The following is an 18204-nucleotide window of genomic DNA, read 5'->3' as shown; positions in this document are numbered from 1 at the left end:
AGGACTCAGCTGTTGGAGCTACTAAAAGAAGTCTAAGCTTCCAAAGTGCTCCCAAATGTCCTGTCCAGATTCTGAGATGGTTTAAGTATGAAGCCTGCTGTCACAGAAAATCAGTGTTTCTTGTCAAGTGACGTCCGTCTATAGCCTTTACTGCTGTATCTGACAGACGTTTCCTTCATTTTGTATTCTTAATCCTTGACACACAAGGCCTAAACCTAATGCTTTTTAATTTAATTTCATTTAATTTTAATATAATTTAATTATTGCCAGTTTATTATGGCTGGCCTTCTTTCGAGCTCATTAGAAGTTTATTTGGTATCTTCCTCTTCCACTGTTACAGTGGAGGATAGAAATTGCCAGCTCTTATTTTCCTAAACCCAGGGATACAGAGGTTTCCTTTCCAGTCAACATGATATTGGCTTTTGACAGTACCTGAAGATGCTGACTAAAAGTGGTATGGCATATGTTGTGGTGAAACAGCCTGTGTCAGTAGCCGAAGTATTGATATGTTCTTTGGTGTTAGTCGTCTTGGCTCCGCTTGTTAGCAAGATCAACATCACATATGGTCTGGATGACTCACTGGCAACCTTGATAGGAGCCTTTAGGCCAATGCTTAGGATGGAGTTGAGTGTTGTTCATCCTTTCTTGTCACTGACATAAGACCCATCAGTCTTGATGCTCTAAGATATGACCTGGGACGCTTCAGGCTTGTGGTTCATCAGCATTGGTTTCAGTTCTGAACCAGTATGTGACTGTGATACCTGCATTACCCATAACACCAAATACATCTGCTGTTGAGTCTGTAACCTTGTGGGCTATTACCTAGGGTAGATTTGAATCCATCAGGCTATTTCAGCCCTTAAAAGTCTTTTTTCATACTGTTAAACTCCAAAGTTTCACCTGAGTTTCCTGCGAAATCTTCATCAACTAATTTGGATGATGATGAGGATACAGCTTTTTCTGCATCCCCTTCTTACAACCTCAAAGTAGGGAAATCCTAGAGATTTGTCAGAAAGGGGCCTGGCACTCTGTATATTCCTGCAGAATATGCTGCAGGATGCTTTCATATCTACCGTCAGTTTTTCTTAGGTGATCCCATTGTTGGCATCCATCTTAATATTTGGCACCAATGTTGCCTGGGTGAGCCCATATACAGTAACCCCAGTCCTTTAAATTTGCACCATGTCTTGCACCTTCCTAAAGAATGCAGCTTTTGTTGGGAGTCTCTTAATCCAGACACTTTTTGGTATTGGCAGCTTCTGTTAAGATGATTCTTATATATTCTAGCCTGTCAGCTCTCCCACCTGTTGGTTTAAGGTAGTGGATGAGCTATGGAAGCATGTGTATGCGTCATCTATATTTGAACAGGTGTGCTCTGCCTCAGGGTGGTAAGCAGCAGCCATAAGGACTTGCCTAGTTGCTCCCCTTGGAAAGCAGTCATGAGTCCTCTATTGGCTTGGACAACCATATTGAAGGGTAGTTAGGTGAGGGTAGTTATGTCCAAGGGATACAAAGTTCTCTTCCTCTTGTTCTCAACCTTGCTGGACACCTCACATCATCCAGAGAAAGCTGCAAAGGTATAGATTTTAAACCTTTAGACAATGGAGCTAAGCAAGAAGTTCTACCAGGCCAGTGAAGGTCCAAATCTCAGGACGGTTTTGGATGTAAGCAACCTAAATACATGTTCTCAAATCTTCCACTTGGTCTTGGTGCTGTCAGTCTTTACTTCTCTGGCAGAAGCAAAATGGATATGATATTTGGACCACCAGAAGCAAAATGGATACGATATTTGGACCACCAGAATGCATATCTTCACATTAGTGTTGTGAAGGAGTATAGGGTGATGTTTATCATTAGATTACTGTTACAGTAGCATATAGCTATATGGGAGACCTATCCTGTCAAGGATCAGATGTCCAGCCCATATTCCAAAGCTTTTGGACTTCCTCCACATGTACTGTACATCCAAGGAAGCACAAGGACTTGCTAGTGTAAAAGCATACATATGAGCTTGAAAATTCAAAACTTTCTTGCCATTGAAGATTTCAGTCAGACTTGGTCTTTGCTGTGTCATTAACCATTCGGAGGTCTGCTTGTTTGAACTTTTGAGCAGGTTAGTACCCTATTGGGGACTTTCTTTTCCTGTTCTGTGAGAAAATTTATTTTTGTGGTTTCACCTGTGTAGGAGAAAAGAGAAGTTTTGTTGTGGCAGACCAGTTCATTACAGAGGTTCCCACACAGCTTGCCTTATGTTTATCATCCCCACTGCTGCAGTAGTCATTGGGCAGGACACAACCCGTATAGTCTAAGCCACAGCAGTTGACCATCTTCCAAAAGCTCTGGCCCCTTCCCACACTTTCACTCTACTTATTGTTCAGCCCAAAAAAATCAGCAGTCAGAGTGGAAAATCTTCAGTACTTGCTGCTTTGTGAAGAAACTGCTCAGAGGCTTCACAAGAACAGCATCCAATCTTAAATCTCCTTTCTGGCAGGTAAGCTTACACACAGACACACACTAAAGACATTTAAATTACATATTTTCTGTGTGTATATATGTATATATGAGTGTATATATTTTTTTGCTTTTTGTGTATACAACTTAAGATCTCTTTAAGAAACCTGGTATTTCCTGATGATGGATTGTTTTCTGTCTGGGATCACTAGTTTTAACTTTGGGTAGTGTGGGGGCTTATTTGATGTATAAATACACTGCCTGTGCAAATGTTTGTGTTTTGTAAAACTTTTAAGTGTGGGTCAATGTTTCATTTGAACAGGAGCAAAGACAGAGAATGTACTTCATGTTCATGTTGTGATAACTTAACCTGTCATTTATTCTGTCAGATTCAATCTTGGTTATAAGGAGTTTGACAGGATTTGAGTGTACTGTTTGTGTTTTTGCAAGACTAATGTGACAACTTATGCCATTTTTTTTCTGTCAGACTAACTTACCTGCCATTTTTTTTTATGCCAGACTAGTTTTATTTTGATGGGGTACTGACATGATTTTAGTATGCTAGTGTTTTTGCAAGGCATGTATTGCTTGTGTTCATGCTGTCCCACACGCTTTCCCAAAATGCCTGATGTTCTTTGTGTTTCACTGTTGCAATCATCACCTGTGGGCTATCCCTGCTCTGGTAGCCCTCGGCCGGCCCGAATACCAGAGTCCATGTTTTTCTGCATTGGCTGCTGTCGCTTGCTGCCTGACGTCAGGTCGGCAGTGCTATAAAGGAAGGCAGCCAATGCCATTACATCAGTCTTTCTTGCCGTGGAGCCCTTAGCAGAAGTTTGCAAGTGTGCCGGTCGGTCGCTAGCAGAGTGTGAATTACAGCTAAAAATGTCTAAAGCTAAGTACCCCATTGGACATTCCTTTTTCTTGCACTAACTGATGTCCAAAACAGTTAATTGTCTCGCCTGTGGAAAGCAAATACCACACCGAGACTTCCATTCATAATGCGTCACTTGTTTAGACCCAGACCACAACATCCCCTGTTGCTAGTTCACTGCCCTCTTTAACATGAGAACTATTTGTCGTAGAGATCTTATTGTAGCCAGGTGTTTGTCTTCCGTCTTTGCATTCTGAAATGGCGTCCGTCAGCCAATAATTCCTAGACATTCTGAAAAAACATAAGGATAAAGATAGAGACATACCACACAAGGCTAAACCTTCCGACTCTACCGCTAAGCAGGTCATCAGTTCTCCAGAATTCAGTGAGGTGCCTTCGCATCCCCTAATGCCTCTATCAGTACCTCCGCAGGCCTCTGCTGAGACCCATTAGGAGTCCGGTATGCTGCAGAAATCTTAGTCTCCTGAGCCTTTGGTTGTCTCTGCCTTGGTTGGGTCCAGAGCCACGACGCAGGCACCAGCTTCTGAGGAGGTTTTTCGCACTACCGATTCTAGACAAAAAATGACGTCTTCTCCTCCAACTACCATTTCTGTCAGACCGATGGATACTCTTAGGCCTAGAGGCAAGGCCACTCCTAGGAAAACTACCTCTAGCCACCATTTTACTCCTGCTTCACCACCCCAAGCTCAAATACTTAAAATGGCGTAGGATCTTATCACCCTTATCAGGGGTAGTCAAGCCACACCTTCTAAAAGGAAAAGAGTCCTTTCTTCTGAAATACTGACAGAACAGGATTCTGAGGAGTCTGATTATTCAGATTTTAAAGAGGAACAACAACTTTTGACTGCTTATGAGGATTCAGATGCAGAGGATTCCATTCCTTGTGCCTCCCCATCAGAAGATCTTTCCTTTGGGGAAACCCTTCACACCCTCGGGGAACATTTCCACTGGTAATCCCAGGACTTTCCTCAGTCTAAGAAGAGACTGAGAGTTTCTAGACCTGCCCCATCACAGACCCTTGGCCATCCCTCCAATCTTAGAGGTGGTTGATGTCTTCCATGAATCCAGCTTAACTCCTGACACCCTCCCACATGCTCCCAGAAAACCTGTCAGGTATTAGAGTACCGGATTCTCAAATATACCTGTACAGAAATCCTGCTGCAGACCTGGAGGTCATTTCACAGGGACCAAAAGGAGCTAAGGCTAGTTCTGCAAAGAATCCTATTCCTTCTGACAAGGATTCCGGAGCTCTGGACAGATGAGTTAAAAAAGTATACACCTCTGCAACCTTAGATATCTGAGCACTCAACTGTCAGTTCCACATGTTAAAATAGCAACACACTTTGGAACTATTAAAACAAAGATTTCAACCCTTCCTGACTGTGCCAATTCGAAAGAGTTAGCAGATTGACTGCACTCTACTTGTCAAAACACTCATTACACTGTGGATATGACGCCCTAGAAGCCTCAAGCAGGGCAGCAGTGTCAGGATCTGTCATTAGGAGACATACATGGCTGAAGGAACAACCTCTCCCTGATCATGCCAAATCTAAATTACTTGAGGTACCCTTGGATAAGGACCGCTTGTTTGAAGTAAAAGCAGAAGAGGTACCTAAAAAGAAGGAAGACAAAGCAAAATCTATGCAAACAGTAAAAGATTTCCTTCAGGTACAACCTCCTAGGTTCAGCAGTAATTGTCCCTCAAAACACTGGTCCTTCCCTGCACCTAGCAGACAAGGGCAAGGTAAGCCCTGCAAGGACAGACCACCCAGACTCCTGTCCCAGGGACAGCAGAAAACCAAACAGGTGGACCACTTCCACTCCAAAGGCAGGGAGTTCTAAGCCATCCCTCTATGGGAAAAACTCTGACTCCCTCTGCCCTCTTTTCACTCACCAAAAACTAGGAGGAAGGCTCTCCCTCTGCGAACAAAATTGGCTTTCTGTAACAAAGGACCAATGGGTCTTAAAGATCTTTTTTCAGGGATACAAATTCTCTTAACGAACTCCCAATTCCAAGAGGGTACCCAGACTTGCCTCCAAATCAGTGGGCAGAGGCATTGAAGCAAGTCCAAACTCTCATATCCCAAGGGGCAGTAGAACCTGTCCCCTCAGATCAAACAGGCAAAGGCTTTTATTCCAGACTATTCTTTGTTCCAGAAAAGAGGGCACTTGGCACCCCATCTTGGATATATCCATTCTGAACACCTTCCTGGTGGTCCCCAAATTCAAAATGCTAACTTTTCAGCAGCTGCTGCCTATGCTGACAAAACAACAAGCATGGTTAGTTACCCTAGATCTAAAAGATGCCTACCTCCACGTCTCCATAAGGGAATCCTGCAGGAAATTCCTTCGCTTCAGAGCAGGCTCACAACACTTTCAGTTGTGCGCTACCCTTTGGTTTATCTACTGCTCCCAGGGTATTCACCAAATGCTTAGCCCCGGCCATAGCCTTTTGCAGACAAATATACAAATTTACCCTTATCTGGACGACTATCTCATTCAGGCAGATTGCACAGAAAAGCTCCTTAAGGACCTCATCTTTGTCAAACCCTCCTTAGGGTGCGTCATCAGTGAAAAGAAATCAAGGCAAACACCCTCCAGGAAGATCATTTTCTTGGGAGCACTGCTGGAAACAGCATCCCAAATGGCCTTCCTATCCCCAGAAAAGCAGAGCTTCCTGCCTCTCTATTTTACCCAGCTGGCTTCCAGAAGTCACCTCACTGTGAGGAAGTTACTGCAAGCCTTGGGGTACATAGCATCATGCATCCTTCTAATTCCGCTGGCCAGGCTTCACATGAGAAAACTTCAGTGGTACCTAAAGAATCTTAGGTGTCAGCACTCTCAATCTCTAGAGACCTCTTTACCTCTGATAACCTGTGTAAGGGCCAAGTTTATCTGGTGGGCAGGGGCCTGTGCCCAGAACAAGGGTCTTTCCTTCACCCTCCTCCCAACCGGGCAGACCATTACCACAGATGCTCAGACATAGCTTGGGGCACTCACCTAGAAGGCAAGTGCACCCAAGGTCCTTGAGATCCCCAGCACCTTCCCTTACACATCAACCAGAAGGAAATGATGGCAGTAAAAAAGACTCTGACATCCTTCAAACCCCGTCTCAAGCCATGGGTTCTCCTTTGTCAAAACAGACAACACCACAGTAATGTGGTACATCAACAAACAGGGAGGGACCCAGTCTTACTCTCTGTGCAGGCTAGCCATGAACCTCTGGCTGACCGCCTCTTCCATGGGACTACACCTGCTAGCCCAATACCTACCAGGGATTAACAACACCCTGGCAGACCACTTAAGCAGAAATTTACTGGACCCCCACAAATGGCAGCTCCACAGAAAAATCTTTTTACAAATCACTTATGCATGGGGGACTCCGGAGCTGGATCTCTTTGCTTTGCATCTCAACCATCCAGCTGAAAAAATTCTGTACCAGGGAGTATCATCACCTGGCGTGTAAGGTGGATGCATTGACCTTCCCCTGGAACACCCTGTTTGTGTATGCATTCCCTCCTCTGCCTCTTATTCCCAAGGTACTGATCAAAATAAGGGAGGAGAAACCAGAGGCCATCCTCATTGCTCCAGACTGGTTTAGACAACATTGGTACCTCTTACTGTGCAGCCTGACCTTACAGCCTCCTAGGCAGCTTCCCTTGATCTCAGACCTCTTAACTCAGGTGGGGGGTGCTGCACCCATACTTGCAGACTCTCAAACTATCAGCATGGATATTACTCTAAAGACAAACAAGGGGCTCCAGTTAAGCAAACAGGTCCTAGAGGCCAGAAGGCCCAGCACCAGAAAATCTTACGCAGGAAAATGGAAGATTCTGCTCTTGGAGCCAGTCCAGAGGGGGCAATACCTCACAACCTACCATCCCTCTTATTCTGGACTACCTAGTGGAGCTTGCATAATAGTGGCCTCTCCTTCTCCTCTATTAAAATCCACGCCTCAGCCATTTCAGCTGATTTTGATACAGAACAGCCCATGCTCTCTCCCATCCTTTGATTAGGGGCTTCTAATATCAGACCTCCCAGAAGGCCACCCACTCCGGCCTGGGACCTGAATTATGTTTTGGAAAAACTAACTTTACCACCTTTCAAACCTGCTGCTTCAGCAGAACTAAGATACCTCTCCTGGAAGACTGCTTTTCTCCTAGCTATCACCTCAGCCAGAAGGGTTTCAGAACTTCAGGCACTGATGGTCATTTGAGCCATTCTTCATCTTCCATGCAGACAGGGTCTCCCTGAGGACTAATCCCTCCTTTATGCCCAAGGTGGTATCTAATGCAACTTTCAAACAGGCCGCACATCTACCCACCTTCTTTACTAACTGTCAAAACAAGGGGGAAAGAATTCTGCACTCACTAAACATGCACAGACAGCTCAGATACTATCTGGACCATACTAAACCCTTCAGGAAAACATACCAACTACTTGTCAGGTTTGCACCATGGGCAGAGGGGAAGCCCATTTCCAAACAAACCATTTCAAAATGGGTTTCACACTGTATCCATTTCTGCTACAGATTGCATGGGAACCTCCCCCCCCCCCACCCAAGTCTATTCGAACCCATTCCTCTAGGGCAGCCTTCACTTCCACAGCATTCCTCAGAGGAGTTCTGACCAGAGACATCCTGGAAGCTGCCACCTGGACTTCTGTCCATACCTTTACCAAGCATTACCACCTACCTCTGTTTTCTAAGGCTAGGGCAGGATTTGCTTCTGCAGTTCTGCAGGGCATGCTGACCCATTCCTAGGTCTCTTACTAATCCTACCACCTCTCTCCTCAGCTTTGGGAATCCTCCCTCAGGTGATGACTGCAACATTGAAACACGAAGAACATACTACAATTGTGTACACTTATAAATGTAGATGTTCGAGTGTATTCACTGTTGTAGTCCTGGTTTCCCACCCTCCTTCCCCCTTATATCTTCTTTCTTTAGGGAGACAGTTTCTAATGATGGCTTTTAGCCACCAGGACCACTTTTCCTTATTTACTTGGGCCTCTGGTTAGGGCAAGAAAAACTGATGTAATGGCATCGGCTGCCTTCCTTTATAGCACTGACGACCTAATGTCGGGCAGCAAACGACAGCAGCCAATGCAGAAAAACATTGACTCTGGTATTTGGCCGGCCACAAGACACAGAATTATCTACAAAATTCTAAGTAGGCTGGCAGCCTTCACATATCTTCACACCTCTAATATTATCTATAATGCCTTAAAGATGAGCAAGATTGTGCAGATACTTGTATCTTGGGCTTCTGCTAATGCTACTTTTTCAGGAGATATGCCTTTGGCATGAATTCAGAAGCTTTCTGCTGAAAGAAGTCTGAATTTTTTAATTCAGCTTTAGAGGAAAAGGTTTTATTGGGCCGATCTACTCTGGTTCAAAAATGTTCTCATGAAAGAGGGTAATTAGTTTTGGATTTTTTTCAGATTTATCAGTCCTCCCCCCCAGTTTCCCAGATAGTCTTCCACATGTAATAATCAATATAGATGTCAGGAAGGTATTAATAATAAGCAGGAACCTTTCTAACAAAAGGACAGTTTACAACTTCAGGAAGCCTATACTACCATGCTTCCTGCACTAATCTCTTAAAACCAATCCCAACAGCTGGCTGTGTATTCCTTTGGGCAGCAGATTGTGACTCTCTGGTGTTTAAAGAGAGTTCTGGAGGGATACAAAAGCCTTCTTTCAGCGGAGTTTTTCCTTCCTCCATTTCCTAACAGACTTTTTCTTCCTTTTTTGGATGTGTCATCTTTGCAGAGTTTTTTTCCCCAAACTGAGCATGGGATTCAGCTCCTCTGACCAATCTAGGATTCAGATAAAACGTTCAGAAATCTATCTTAACCATTTCAGAAAGGTGAGGCTTTATCTAGAAACATTCCTGAGCTTCTCAAGTCCGTGCATCTTCAGCTTGAGACTTAAGGTTTCGGGGGTTCATGGCATCTTCATTTCTCATGATTCCTCTTTTTCAGGTTATACATGAGAAATTATATGATGAATAAAAACACATGGATCCAGCACTTTCATTCTTTATATTTTCAAATACCTATCTTGGCTTTTATATAAAGGGAACTACATTGGGGGATGCTATAGATATTACCAGTGACATGTCCTCTCCTTTTATCTCCTCGTCCTCCAAATGAGTCTGTAACTTTACAAACTCAGAATTTCATGAGAGGCCTGTGGGATTCCTCAAACACAGTCCAAAGCACATTATTTTCAAGCTGTTCTACAACACCATAGATATTACTGTCTGTCAAAGCAGTACGTAGTGGCAGACAAATTGAGCAGTCAGGAGAGATCCTCACAAATAGTTTGAAAGAAGGGAGGTCGTCTGGGTATTGAACCAGTTCTGGTCAAACACATCAGAGAGACCTTTTGGCCTGTTTCAGAACAGACAATACATACTTTTTTATTCCCTTCATGGGAATGTTTCTTTATATATTCCACCCTTTCCATGGATATCCAGAGTAGTTCTGAAGATTCAGAAAGACTCTAAAGAATATTTGTGGTGACCCCTTTTGGCCCAGACATTATTGGTTTTCCTTGTTGTAGAACTGACTGCGGGCAACAAACACAAACATCATCACTATCTGCATCTATTCACACAAGACAAGGGGGAGTTTGATACACCCCAAAGTGACTTTTTATTTTTTTTGCTTGGATTCTGATATCTTTTAGGCAACTTTTCTGTGAGGACATGCTGCAGGTACTAAAGGTTGCAAGAAGTCTTGCTACTAGAAAATTGTAAATTGACACACGTGAGACGTTGGTACTTGCCCATTAACAAAGATCCTACCTGAGATTGTATTACTGGTGCTCAAATATCTGTGAGCTTCTAGCCTCTGACCTTCGTACTGTTTTGTCAGGGTACATCTTGTGGCCACTTCAGCATCTCTGCCTATGGAGCCTTCTTTTCACAATTCTTAAGTAAAACCATTTCTGATTGGATAATTTTACCTGAGATCATCTTGCTTACAGGTTGTTCTTCCTGCAGTCTTGACTTTCTGCTGGAAAAATTAACTGCATTTTCATCTGTAAAGATAACCACATTTCCAACTGACCCTGCCCATCGGTCACATTTAAGGTTCATTTACATGTAAAACTCTTCTCTTTGCTCTGACATCTGCAAGATCAGTGTCTGAGTTTCAAACTGTCTTGGTGGGTAAACCCTCTCTGGTCCGAGTTTGTGACAGCATATCTTCAAGAACTCCTGCCCGAAGTTGTTTGAGTTTCTTTGAATCAAGGCATCAGTCTACCTGCACTCTATCCTAACCCTCAGAACTGTGGTGAAAGGGTTTCACATACTCTGGGCATGCATAAGCAGCTCAAATTTTCAATTTTGTGAAAAATTCAGTATAGGCGGCTGTGTTCTCAGGATTTGGTGGGACTTGAAATTTTGCCAGGTTTCACTGTATAAGAAGTTTGCTTTAGAATAATTCCTAACTGCTACATTGAAGAATGCTGACCCCCTCCAACAAGTGTAACATCCTCTATGGTAAGGTCAAACTACAAAGCTGTCTCCTTTGAAATAAAAGTAAAACCCATAATGTCTCTCTCTATAGTCCATGAAGGTATGCCTTAGCTGTCTTCATCCTGGAGAATGCCGACTTTTGTGCAGTTACTGTGACATGATTTAAAACTGTGGCAAGCACCCTGGAAGTGCAGGGCTGCAGTGCCTTCCACATATTTAAGCTAGCTACTCCACAGGCAGGGACTAAAAGTTGAGGTGTCTCAAAATTCATCAAAAACAAGCTCACCTCAGGCTGGCCAAACATGATGGCACACTTGAGTTTCTCCATGTCCAAATTACTTTTGGCTATGTCCCATACCATATCCCTGCGAGCTTCAGGTCCCCCTCTATGACCAAGGAAACCAATAACTCAGACGTATTGGAGACCTTCATCATTCAACCTAGTACTGCCTTTATGGACTACTTTAACTACTCCACTGTAAACTGGGATTAATCCACAACATCTAAAGTAGGCCAACAGATTCTTCAACTTCGTAAATATAAACACCCTGGATCAGTTAGTTCACATGCTTACGGGGGGGGGGGGGGTTGCAAACATACTGGACCTGGTCCTCACAACCATGGAGGAAAGCTGGCCCTCCCATATAACGTCCTCTCTGGTAAGGTCAGACCACAAAGCTGTCCCCTTCAAAATAAAAGTAAAACCCACGACCCTAGCTAACCCTTTAGCAGTTAGGAGCATTTCTAAGTCAGACTTCCTATGAAGTGATAACCTGGCAAAATTTCAAGCCCCACAAAATCCTGAGAGCACAGCTGCCTATATGGAATTTTTCACAAACTCTGTACAGTCATGTCAATAAAAGCATTGAGGCAGCTGTGTCCACAAGAAAACTCCAAACAAGCTCAAAAACAAGCCACTTTGGAATCCTTGCATAAATAGGTTGCAAAACAAAAAGAAGAGAATCATGGCAATAGTTTGGAAATGGAATGTCCAACAAGATAAGGATTCCGTCATCAACCTAAACAAAAAACTCTGCAGCAAATCAAGTCTGCCAAAGCCAAGCGTGAGGTATGAATGGCCTATTTAGTCCAAGGACAACCATAAGGCTTTCTCTTAGCTACATCTGCAACCTCAGGAGGAGTGCATAACAATGTGCAGAACTAATACTAAATGGTGGTACCTACTTGGAGTTGGAAAATGTAGCCTATATACTAGCTGTAAATTCAGCTCCCATTTACCCCCCACCCCTCAGGGAACACCATCAAAATACATCCCTCCTAACTGTCACTAGGGAGCAGATCGTAAATGTACTCTCCAATGTTAAGAACACAGCATTAATTGACCCTGATAATATCCCAGGTTGGCTCCTAAATAATATGAAATGTGACCTATCAGGTCCACTGGAGTTGTTTTTCAGCTATAGCCTTCAGTCAGGCTTCATGCTGCAGAAATGGAGAACTGCAACTGTCATCCTTCTGCACAAGGGCGGGCCATCTACAGATCCCAGAAACCAGAAACTCATAGGTCTGGCCATTCTCGTATGCAAAGCCATGGAAAGAATTATCATGGAAATGATCAATAGTGACAAACCTTCAACCCCAAAAGTTAGAATAGGGGAGTCCACCTCCACAAAGAAACTAGTCACCAGCAGAGTTCTTTAGGGTTCTTTGGTAGGTCTGCTCCTTTTTGACTTTAACTTCTCGGAAACTAGGGTCAACATTAAGGACCTTTGGCTGACCAAGTTTGCTGCTGATTGCAAACTAAGAACAATCATAGAATCCCCCCAAGACATAACATCCTCCAGTAAGGGCTAATACAGACATATAACTTGTATCAGAATAATTTTAAAACTCAGTGCCAAGAAATAAATTGTAGTACTCTTTGGAAAGTTGGCTACCCCAGGGTACTACTTCATTGTCAGCGTACCCCTTAGAGTAGGCCCATTAGTCAGGGATTTGGGAACATCTGTAGACAGTAACCTGACTGTTGACCAAAATGTGTCTAAGGTAGTAAGGAAATCATTCTGTGTTGCTCAGCTTATAAAGAAGGATGTGGCTTCCACATCCAAGGAAGTCATCATTTCATTGTATTCGGCCCTTATTAGACCCATCGAGTAGAACACCCTCTTCATTATGTGCCTGACTAGACTGATGCAATTACTGGAACCTACATAAAGGTTCCTCACAAAATGAATCCAGGGCATAAACAAATGTCCTATTAGTATTGCCCAAAGCCCTATCCCTACTCTGTCTTCTGCAGGTTGTCGAGGGGTGATCTATACCTGACACACAAGGCATCATTGGATCCTGCTCTGATGACCTTTTTTTCATGTATCCTAAACAAATCGCATCAGAACTACCCATTCCAGAGACCCTGTCCTGTGATATAAATAGGATTTGTTGGAGGGATAGGTATGTGACTCTGAATACCCCTTCTCTGGAACAGGCTTCCCATCCAGGTGAAGCAGAGCTCTTCCCGAACTATATTCAAGTGTAAACTTGGACCATTGGATGGAAGATCAGAAATTCACTTCTGGTGTGGCACCTATGCCTCTAATGGACAGAGGCAGACTGTAAATCCTTAAACAACCATGCTCTAGCTTGTATGCAGCCATTAAAGTATAGCCAATAAAAACAACCTGTTTGGCACAAAAAAACTTGCTAGATATGTTTGGGAAGCTTGGCTAGACTTGTAAGGGACCTTGTGGTCTTTAGCCTATGGAACATATAACTTAAAATGAGAGAGTGTTAAACTGTGATGTATGGTAACTGTACAGGACATCTGTGAGGCTATCCTTTCTTTTTTTTTTTTTGTCAGACACCAGAAATTGAGTAGACAGTGTGTTCTGTGTGACCTTTCTAGTAGCGCCTTGAGAAAAAGAACAATTTAAATTCAAAAGGCTCTGTCTTAGAGATCACCGAGAATGGAAATGAAGACATGAATTTTCTTATCATAATATCAGCAGTAATAAAAACATCTGTCAGTCTGAGTAATGAAACGACAGTGGACAGCAGTACAAACAAGATGGTGTATACAGATTAAGCATTTAAGGCATAACAAAGAGGACATCCAGAATAATTAATGCATCAAATATTAGGAAGCATGTTACATAATTACATGTTTGGATGGCTGTTGAGGGAAGACCTTGAAAAAAAACTAAATTTCAGCTTTGGAAAACAGAAGCTATATAAAATAAATTTAAGAACTCTAAAGACATAATGTACTGGAAAAAAAACAGGAGCTCTAAAGATGCAACAGAAGTATTAGTTTATGAATGCAAACATTCCTCCATGGCTATAGCACATGAATGCGATAAGTACATAGCTACTGTATTAGTTTGATTGGAAGGTTTCTCAAAACTTTTTTCTAAAACAAAAAAATAAATGTGTACAATTAGTTTTTGTGCTAGCAAGAGAAATCAAGAGCAGACAGCAACAGATGTATGTTAGCAGTAGACTAAGTGTAGATGAAATGTGCTGTAGCATGAATAACCAAAGCTTTTTGGTGGGACAAAGCCTGTCCAAGCAGTTCTCAAACTGAAGCATTAGCTTTCATCTGGAAGGTTTGTATTTTTTTCTTTTTAATTTGTATATAGTTTTGGATGTTTGTGTGCACGAGCGCCTGTTTTAGAAAGGGAGGGAGAGAGGATATGTATGAACTGCAGTATTTAAAGAAAAGGTAGCATTACATTTTTTTTGTGTTTCACTGTTGCAGTCCTGACTTGTAGGATTTCCCGCAGTGGGCATCCTCGGCTAGCCCAATTACCAGAGTAAAATTATTCCCCCCTCCTATGATCGGCAGATGCCCTTGCCTGATGTCCGTACCACTGGGGTATAAGTGGAGTCAGCCAACGTCTTGATCCCTGTTCTTTCTTGCCATCATAGCCCAAAGTAGACATCCAGTACAAGCGTCTGTCAGTCCACACCAAAGTGAACACTTCAAAAAGCTAAGTACCCCGTTGAGGAACTCTCCTTTTATAACTAATGTCAGAGATGGTTAACAACTGCATCCATTGTGGTAAACATATTCCACGCCTGTGTTTTCATACCCTCTGTGTTACTTGTTTGGGCCCTACCCACAATGTTCCTAACTGTCATTTTTTTGTCTAATTCAACTCCAGAACTGTTCAATGTAAGGCAGACATTTTAGTTAATTTGTTAGCGAGTTCTCTGAATCTCCTCATGGGATGGTGTCCGTTTCACATCCCAATGTCGATCAGCTTAAATGCAAATGCCCTAAACACAGGCCTTCTAAAGACACCGAATGTCCTTCTATTCCTATGTTGCAGTATTCTTGGTGTGGGATTTCCCGCCTCAGGCGACCCGTACGTCTGCTCCTATACAAACGCTTCAGCTTGGCTGCTGTTGTGTGGGATGTCGCACGCAGGGCCATTAACCAGGTTCTTTAATGTGACGTCTGCATGCATAGACCTCAGAACTTCTCAGCCGCAGACGACCGCCACATCGTGTGCTTCACTCCTTCACTACAAGATGTCTAAAAGCTAAGTACCCCGTTGGGGTTTTTTCTTCTTTGACTTCTAACTAAAGCTTGGTTTGCTGTACTAACCTTTAGCTGATGTCAGCTAAAAACTGTAAATGCCAGTGTGGACTTCAGATACCGCATAGATGCACACGACCACTGCGTTTTTTGCCTAGGCCGAGAGCACGACCATACTGCTTGCTTAATTTGCCCATCCTTCATACCCAAGACCCTAAGCAGCTGTCTGTCTGCCCTCAATCTATACCTAGAAAACCAGAGACTTGGCGCAAGTTTTTTAAGGCTGGATCCCATATCGTAAGTTCAGAGTGAACTTCTGTGGAAGAAGGCCAAGATTCCTAGGCTCAGTTCCACTACTGCCTCTTCGTTTTCAGATGCCCCACCAGCTACAGATTTGGGAGTTGAGGGATGTCTGTTAGATCCTTTTACTTTGGCGACCTTCGAGGAAGCCGCTTCTTGATTGACTGGCACATCCACAAAGCTTACTTAGACATGGGCTACAACCGATGTCGAGGGGGAACCAGACACAGCCAGGTTTCCAACTGGGATTCCTCCTGTTGATGCTGCAACTCTTAGCCATACACCAGATTCCAGGCCTTCGTCTAAGGCTACTCCATTAAAAAAGAAACAGAAAACCAAACATCTGGCTATGACCTCTGAGGGCCTACCTGATTGGCAGTCCCTTACCTCCTCGTTGATGCAGGCCTTCATGGCCCTTAGGTCCACAGCCTCTTCTCCATCTATCCTTCCTCTCCTCAGCCCTAGGCTTGCCTCTGCCACCTCTCTTCCTCCTCACACTACTCAAGACAGGGAAGAAGAGGAAGAGACTTATTATTCATCTTCAGATGAATCCATCTCATATGCCTATCAAATAGCCTCTCCACTGGAATACTACTCCCCAGATGAAGAATCCATCGAAGGGGACTCCCCTCCAGAAGATATCACCTTTGGAGATACCATTATAAAAATGAAGGAATACTTAAAATGGGACAACTCACAAATGTCTGAAATTCAAAACAGATATTTTGAGTTGCTGGAAGTGGAATCTTCCCTCCCCTTCTGCCATACCTCCTGTTATCCCTGCTTACCTCGATGCCTTTTCCTGTGCATCCAAGATCCCAGGCTCACACCCTCCTGCCCCTAAGAGGGCAGACTGCTTCTACAAAGTGCCTGATGACCAGAAATTTCTAGTCAAACCACCCCTGGCAGATCCTGCTGTGATTTCAGTATCACCAGACACAGTCCAGACTGATTCAGTATCTCTCTCTCCTACCTACTGACAAGAACAGTAAAACTATGGACAGAATTGGGAAAAATGTTTGCACCTCTTCCATGCTGGCCTTCAGAGCCATCGACTGTCAAACCCATATGACCAGATATGCTCTGGACCTGGTCTCCCAAGTCTCTGCTCTAGTGGCAGCTACTCCAGACTGCCCCACAAAATCTGAAATGGCATCTAAACTGTCTCTGGCTGCCCAAGTAACCAGACATTCCATTAGATGTAGTTATGATGCTGCAGAGGCCACTGCACGGTCTGCAGCCTCTGCCTCTTGACTTCGGAGATATTCCTGGCTGCACCTACAATGCATACCAGAGGACTTCAAGTCTAAGATCTTAGATGCTCCTCTGGACCCTAACTTATTTGGTAAACAATCAGCAGACGTTTTTAAAAACCTGCAAGAAAAGAGTAAGGACTTGCAAGACATCAAGCACCTTCTTGTGTCTCCTGTTCCTAAATATTACAGAACTTACCCTGCAAAAACTACCTTTGTCAGTAGAAAACCCTCTGCTGTGCCTTCCTCTTCCAGACATAGAAGAGGGGCCAGAAGACAAACTTCCAGGATGGCTGTCTCACCCTCCCACTAGACAGTCCTTTCAAGACCGAGGAGGACCCAACAATGCGTGACTGCTTTGCCCACCTCCCCCTGTCTGCCCGCCTCTCCCACTGCCTCCCCTTGTGGAAAACCATCGCTACGGACAAATGGGTTCTGACTATAATTCAAAAAGGGTGCTTCCTTTCTTTGAGAGAAAGGCCCCCTTTAAGGGGCATACCCTTCCCCCAAAGGAACCAAAGACACCTCTTCCCTCAGATCCTACAAGACCTTCTGAACCTGGGAGCTATAGAGCCTGTCCTCACAGGGCAGGCAGGAAAAGGCCAATACTCAAGACTGTTTCTGGTCCCCAAAAAAGATGGACCATGGAGGTTTTTCCTAGACCTTTCCTTTCTAAACCTATTCTTAAAGGTTTCTATCTTCAGAATGTTGTCTCTACAAACTCTACTCTACTCTCTTCTACCAGCCCAGGCTTTCATGGCCACACACTACCCCAAAAGAAGCCTATCTGCACATCCCCATACAACCTTCTCACAGAAAATTCTTACATTTTTCTGGGCCCCCCTCTCACTTTCAGTTTACAGCATTGCCATTTGGTTTGTTCACTGCTCCCAGTGTTCACAGAATGCCTGGCTCCTGCCATAGCCTTTTGCAGAACACAAGGGATTCAAATTTACCCTTACCTGGAAGACTTCCTTATTCTGGCAGAATACAAGGAAACTGCAAAACCACTTACAGTTCACAATTTCCCTGCTGCAAAGACTGGAGTTAACCCTCAACATCCCAAAATCATCCTTGACAACAAAACAAGACAAAACATTTTCTGGGCTCCAGGATCAGGGCAGACATAATGAAAGCTTTTTTCCCCAGGACAAAGTCAGTTCCTTGTCCGCACATTTCAGAATCCTTTTACAGACCCAACAGGTAACTGCAAGGCAATTCCTAAGAATCTTGGATGATGATCATCGTGTTTCACTGTTGCAGTCATCACTGTAGGGTCTTCCTGCCGGCAGGCAGCCCTCAGTTGGCCAGAATCCCAAAGTC

General features: G+C 43.7%; 1 protein-coding gene across 1 annotated transcript in view; it reads left to right on the top strand.

Annotated features, from left to right (window-relative positions):
• BRPF1 (bromodomain and PHD finger containing 1) overlaps window positions 1-18204 on the top strand; it is a gene marked incomplete at its 5' end in the record, with an annotated part of 1674836 nt that overhangs the window by 228971 nt on the left and 1427661 nt on the right. The window lies entirely within an intron of this gene.

This window comes from Protopterus annectens, chromosome 7.part0, assembly GCF_019279795.1.
Source record: "Protopterus annectens isolate FY-2018-M chromosome 7.part0, PAN1.0, whole genome shotgun sequence".
Classification (NCBI taxonomy): Eukaryota; Metazoa; Chordata; order Ceratodontiformes; family Protopteridae; genus Protopterus; species Protopterus annectens.
This window is presented reverse-complemented; position numbering and strand designations above follow the sequence as displayed.